This window comes from Salvelinus alpinus, chromosome 9 (assembly GCF_045679555.1).
Source record: "Salvelinus alpinus chromosome 9, SLU_Salpinus.1, whole genome shotgun sequence".
Classification (NCBI taxonomy): Eukaryota; Metazoa; Chordata; class Actinopteri; order Salmoniformes; family Salmonidae; genus Salvelinus; species Salvelinus alpinus.
In genome coordinates, this window is record NC_092094.1 from 80,655,004 (window position 1) to 80,661,572 (window position 6,569).

At 42.1% G+C, this 6,569-nt stretch overlaps 1 long non-coding RNA gene across 1 annotated transcript; it reads right to left on the reverse strand.

Annotated features, from left to right (window-relative positions):
- Nucleotides 1–2: 2 nt before the first annotated feature.
- LOC139530720 (uncharacterized) lies at nt 3–980 on the reverse strand. Its single transcript, XR_011666108.1, has 3 exons — nt 830–980; nt 641–725; nt 3–262 (listed from the first exon to the last, which is right to left on the reverse strand). It is a non-coding gene; the product is annotated as an uncharacterized lncRNA (long non-coding RNA).
- Between the last annotated feature and the right edge of the window lie 5,589 nt (nt 981–6,569).

The following is a 6,569-nucleotide window of genomic DNA, read 5'->3' on the forward strand; positions in this document are numbered from 1 at the left end:
AGTGTGAGATGAGTCTTTATGCACAGCTCTCACAGTTCAATTTGTCTGTTCTCTTTGCTAATATTTGAAGTTTGACTCACACAAAACAATCACAATGGTATATTACAGTGCAGTTTTCACATACTAAGAAATAACAAACAAAAAATATTTTAGAGATTCATGGGAATATTGTATGGTTGAAATTATACATTGCATCTCTGGAGACCTTTTAGTCTCCTTGTTATCTTCCAACATCTCAATTTGGCACCGCTAGGTTGGGAAACTGCAAAATAATGATTTAGGTTAGACAGCATAACTTCAAGAGGCACAAATGTATTGCTTGATATTAAACTGTATGGATTTTAAAAAACCTAATTAATTGTTTGATAAACAGAGCATTCACTCACCATTGATTACTTTGTTTATCAGTAACTTAATGCAGAGTTTTCCAAACTCCTCGGGAACCCAAGGGGTGCGTGGCTGACTCAAATATTCAACTAATCAAGTTTTGATCATTTGAATCAGCTGTGTAGTGTTAGGGCAAAAAACAAAACATACACCCTTTGGGGTTCAGAGGACCGAGTTTGGGAAATGTTGCCTTAATGTATCGGGATCCCAAGGTTGATATCAGTGCATACGCAAATCCAATTGTTATACTTACCCATTACAGAGAACGGTCTATTTTCTCATGCTGTTGCTTGGATCCCTGTCGGTACAGGACCCATGACATCAGTCCAAAGAAGGCCCTAAAGATGTGGAGTAGCATGATGGTATTCAAAAACCACACCTAAACAGACACCGGACCATCGGTGTAGAGTCTAAAAACACAAATTATCAGCTGTAGGCTTACCTTTAGGAATGTCTGAAGTAGCCAGCTATGGAGCACAATCCCTGAGACCTCCAGCAGGGCAATACAGAGGAGATGGACAGGATTGGTATTCCCAAGAACAGCACCTATAGCAATGAGGGAGGATGCTGTGCACATCTCTACAACAACCAAGCTGGCCCAAACACAGAAAAGGTCTGTTTCCAACATATAATGCATGAATATAGACGTTTTAACAAAAAATTAATTGGCAGGTAAAACAATCTGGGACCTTTTAGGTAAATGTTTTCAAATCTCAAAATGTATCTAATGTTCAGATGAGTCGTAATGTTCAGATGAGTCCATCTCCCACGAAATCTGTTTAGTTTAGATCCAACTACAGAATGCTGCAATGCCAGATGAATAAAAAGATAATGGAAAAAAAAGCTTATTTTAGATGGTGCCTATCTTTCCCATACACTTCAACTATGATTTATTTATTGACCTTATCATATTTATCCAGATCTTTCCTCTGTGATACAAAGACTCAACGCCGTACAGAATAATTACCCACTGGACAGCCATGGCTGCCACCAGGAGGGTAAATCCTGTGCCACTGAAGCTGTACTGCACCAGCAATGTGGCCAGAAAGTCAAAACCCAATAATACATCACCATAACGTTAACATCCTGGAATTCTTTGAGGAGAGAGGGGACACATGTCACAGAAAGGAAATAGTGTGTATCACTAGTCTTGTGAGCCTATAGCCTGCTCAATAAGCCCCTAATGCATTATGTTGATAAATAGAGCTGAATTGTCTTGTTACCCCACACAAAAAGTTTGTGTATTACTAACCACCGAAACTGTACAATGCAGCTAGCCATTATGTGGGAAGCCTTTGGGAGACTTTACCCGCCTTAACAAGTCCACCTGCAACCTCGCTGTCCAAGCCAGAGAAAGCACTTATCACTTCTAACCAGTGTTGGCAGTCTCTCTCTCTCTCAACTAGCAGTGGCTTGGATGGTTGATGTCCTTGATGATCTTTTTGGCCTTCCTGTGACATCGGGTGCTGTAGGTGTCATGGAGGGCAGGTAGTTTGCCACTGGTGATGCGTTGTGCAGACCGCACCACCCACTGGAGAGCCTTGCGGTTGAAGGCGGTGCAGTTGCTGTACCAGGCTGTGATACAGCCCGACAGGATGCTCTCGATTGCGCATCTGTAAAAGTTTGTCAGGGTTTTGGGTGACAAGCCAAATTTCTTCAGCCTCCTGAGTTTGAAGAGGCGCTGTTGCGCCTTCTTCACCACACTGTCTGTGATGTGTACGCAGAGGAACTTAAAACTTTCCACCTTCTCCACTGCTGTCCCTTCAATGTCGATAGGGGGGTGCTCCCTCTGCTGTTTCCTGAAGTCCACGATCATCTCCTTTGTTTTGTTGACGTTGAGTGAGAGGTTGTTTTCCTGAAACCACACTCCGAGTGCCCTCACTTCCTCCCTGTAGGCTGTCTCATCGTTGTTGGTAATCAAGCCCACTACTGTTGTGTCGTCTGCAAACTTGATGATTGAGTTGGAGGCGTGCATGGCCACGCAGTCGTGGGTGAACAGGGAGTACAGGAGGGGGCTGAGCACGCACCCTTGTGGGGCCCCAGTGTTGAGGGTCAGCGAAGTGGAGATGTTGTTTCCTACCTTCACCACCTGTGTGCGGCCCGTCAGAGTCCAGGACCTAATTGCACAGGGTGGGGTTGAGACCCAGGGCCTCCAGCTTGATGATGAGCTTGGAGGGTACTATGGTGTTAAATGCTGAGCTGTAGTCAATGAACAGCATTCTTACATAGGTATTCCTTTTGGCCAGATGGGATAGGGTAGTGTGATGGCGATTATGTCGTCTGCGGACCTGTTCGGGCGGTATGCAAACTGAAGTGGGTCTAGGGTGGCCGGTAAGGTGGAGGTGATATGATCCTTGACTAGTCTCTTAAAGCACTTCATGATGACAGAAGTGAGTGCTACGGGGTGGTAGTCATTTAGTTCAGTTATCTTTACCTTCTTTGGTACAGGAACAATGGTAACAATCTTGAAGCATGTGGGGAGAACAGATTGGGATAGGGAGCGATTGAATATGTCCGTCTGGGCCCAGTGGGATGAGCTTTCAACTGTCTTACCCATCAGAACCTAAAATATAAGCTTGTTAATAATCCATTGTTTGTAAACAATGTAATTGTAAACACTATAGCCTCAAAACATGGTTCAAACTATCATTTTGATTTCATGGATGTTCAGTGCTTGCATCTATATCGCTGTCTATGAATTGGAGAGTGGTTACATTTCTCTAGCCTCATCCCTCAGCTGTTTACCAAAACAGTATTGGGAGACCGTTGTTGATGTTTGAAATGCATATTGCCCCTTAAAAACAAAGATATCCCCAAAGCATGTTTTAGTAAGACATTTATTGGTTTCATCAAAATTAATATTTCTCTCGAATTCCAGTTGCACATTCCAGTTGTAGAAAGCTCTGAGAGACTAACCCAGAAAGAATCACAGCTGTAATCGCTGACAAAGGCGCTTCTACAAAGTATTGACTCAGGAGTGAGGCAACTACATTTGGAATACGTTATGGGGTATGAATACTTTCTGAAGGCACTGTGTGTATTAAAGTAGTCAAACGTTTAGTATTTGGTCCCATATTCCTAGCAAAGGGTCAATTTAGCTAGCTACTGCAGGACACCAACACAAGCGAAACAGACACATTTTTCTGCAAAATTATGTTTTGCTTAGGAAGTGATTCGATTGGTGTCAAGTCAAATCCAAAAACTGTCCGCCTTTGTGGGGCGTTTTACTGCACCAGGACAACCCACAGTTGAGCTCTGCCCAATGCTGTTTGGCTAATGCTATACTCTTTTGGTCCAGACAGCATCAGATTTTTCAGGGTTACATATACTGAGACAGAGGGGTACTGTTCGGAAAATTATGAAAACACAGAGAGACGAAAGAGTAATTATTTAATAATAAATACAAAAAATTTGTAAAATAATTGGGGAAGCCTGGCTGCCCTTGACATCCATTAATACACAACACTGCATCTGAATGGCAAACATGCACGATCCATGTCTCAATCCTTCTTCAACATGTCTCCTCCCCTTCATCGACACTGATTGCAATTAATTCACCTGGTCAGTCTGTCATGGAAAAAGCTCATAATGTTTTGTACACTTAGTGTACATCCTGCCTAGTGGCAAGCTCTGTTGATTTATGGCGCATGAGAAAAGTTTTTTGACTATTCAGCTAACCATCCTAAAATCTCATTAGAAATGGGGTGTTTTTGGTGTAACGTTATAGGCCTACTATGCTACGGTATTATACTCAGTTCTGTTATATAAAATGCTAATGAATCATTATGTGATCTTGCGAGACATTGATTCAGCTTTGATCGAACTTTACTAAACAAGCACCATTATGAGAAGTGATAATTGTCTACAATGAACAAAAATATAAAACACATGTAAAGTCCCATAAATATTTCATATACATAAAAATCTTATTTCTCTCAAATATTGTGCACAAATTTGTTAACATCCCTGTTAGTGAGCATTTCTCGTTTGCCAAGATAATCCATCCACCTGACAGGTGTGGCATATCAAGAACCTGATTAAACAGCATGATCATTACACAAGTGCACCTTGTGCTGATGACAATAAAAGGCCACTCTAAAATGTGCTCTTTTGTCACACAACACAATGCCACAGATGTCAAGTTGAGGAAGTGTGTAATTGGCATGCTGACTGCAGAAATGTCAACCAGAGCTATTGCCAGAGAATTGAACGTTAATTTCGCTACCATAAAGCACCTCCAACGTCGTTTTAGACCAAGCAGACCACGTGTATGGCGTTGTGTGGGAAAGCGGTTTGCTGATGTAAACTCTATGAACAGAGTTCCCCTTGGTGGAGTTATGGTATCGGCAGGCATAAGCTACGGACAACGAACACAATTGCATTTTGTTCGACGACAATTTGAATACACAAAGATACAGTGCATTCGGAAAGTATTCAGACCCCTTGACTTTTTCCACAGCTTAATTTTTTCTAGCCTTATTCTAAAATGTATTCAATAATTTTTTCCCCTCATCAATCTACACACAATACCCCATAATGGCAAAGCGGAAACAGATTTTTAGAGCCATGAGGTCAAAGGAATTGTCCTTAGAGCTTTGAGACAGGATTGTGTCAAGTCACAGATCTGGAGAAGGGTAACAAAAGAACACAGTGGCCTCCATCATTCTTAAATGGAAGAAGTTTGGAACCACCAAGACCTAGAGATGGCTGCCTGGCCAAACTGAGCATTCGGGGGAGAAGGGCCTTGGTAACCCAATGGTCATTCTGACAGAGCTCCAGAGTTCCTCTGTGGAGACGGGAGAACTTCCAGGACATCCCTCTCTGCAGCACTACCCCAATCAGGCCTTTATGGTAGAGTGGCCAGACGGAAGCCACTCATCAGTAAAAGGCACATGGAGTTTGCCAAAAGCCACCTAAAGGAATCTCAGACCATGAGAAACAAGATTTTCTGGTCTGATGAAACCAAGATTGAACTCTTTGGCCTGAATGCCAAGCGTCGCGTTCGGAGGAAACCTGGCACCATCCCTGCGGTGAAGCATGGCGGTGGCAGCATTATGCTGTGGGAATTTTTTCAGAGGTAGGGACTGGGAGACTAGTCAGGATCGAGGGAAAGATGAACGGAGCTAAGTACAGAGAGATCCTTGATGAAAACCTGCTCCAGAATACTCAGGACCTCAGACTGGGGTGAAGGGTCACCTTCCAACAGGACAACGACCTAATTTTTATACATTTTCTAACATTTCTAAAAACCAGTTTTTGCTTTGTCGTTATGGGGTATTGTGTGTAGATTGATGACGGAAAAAACTATTTTATCAATTTTAGAATAAGGCTGTAAAGTAACAAAATGTGGAAAAAGTCAAGGGGTCTGAATACTTTACGAATGCACTGTACATATAGCTTAATATCATTGCACTGTTTGTGAGGAGAGATTTATTGTGATTAGGCATTTTATTGTATTGTGTAACGTACACGCTGTATCATAAATAAACTTTGATTTGATTATCTTGAACACATGGCTACAGTATACCCTATTACAGAATAAAAGAAAACAGAGGTGAACTATCAATTCATTGAATTTATTTGAATAGATGCTATCAAATCAATTGACCAAGTAGTGATCATAAATAGTTTCTATTGCAGGAAATTAAAAAGTAAATCTTTTCAAAAATATAAATAGTAAAGTACAGATACCCCCCAAAAATTGACTTAAGTAGTACTTTAAATTATTTTTACTTAAGTACTTTACACCACTGCCTAAATGCATTATTATCGCCAACTTGGCCCAATTCACATGTCCAAATGCCAACCTGACATACCAAGCTAGAACGGGCCCTGCGTCTCAACTCAACCAATGTAGGCTAAATATCCCAAGCAGGGCTACAGCAACATCCAAAGAGGCTCAGGTTCCTTGGGCTTTGCGGTGGCCACTCTGGTTTGGGTGTCCTAGGTAGAATGGTGTCTCCGTAACCGAGTGGACACATATCGTTCTGGCTTCGTTCACTTCCAAGAGGGGGTCCGTGGAGTTTTATGAACATCAAGGCAGACACACTGTGAATTTAGATTTTTTTCAACGTTCTGATTGGCCAAAGTGGTCAAGCCTCCAACGGGCGTCCGCACAGCACACACATGTAGCTTATAGATGGTTTGGTTGTTTAGCAACAAAACAGATGTGCCCGCAACTA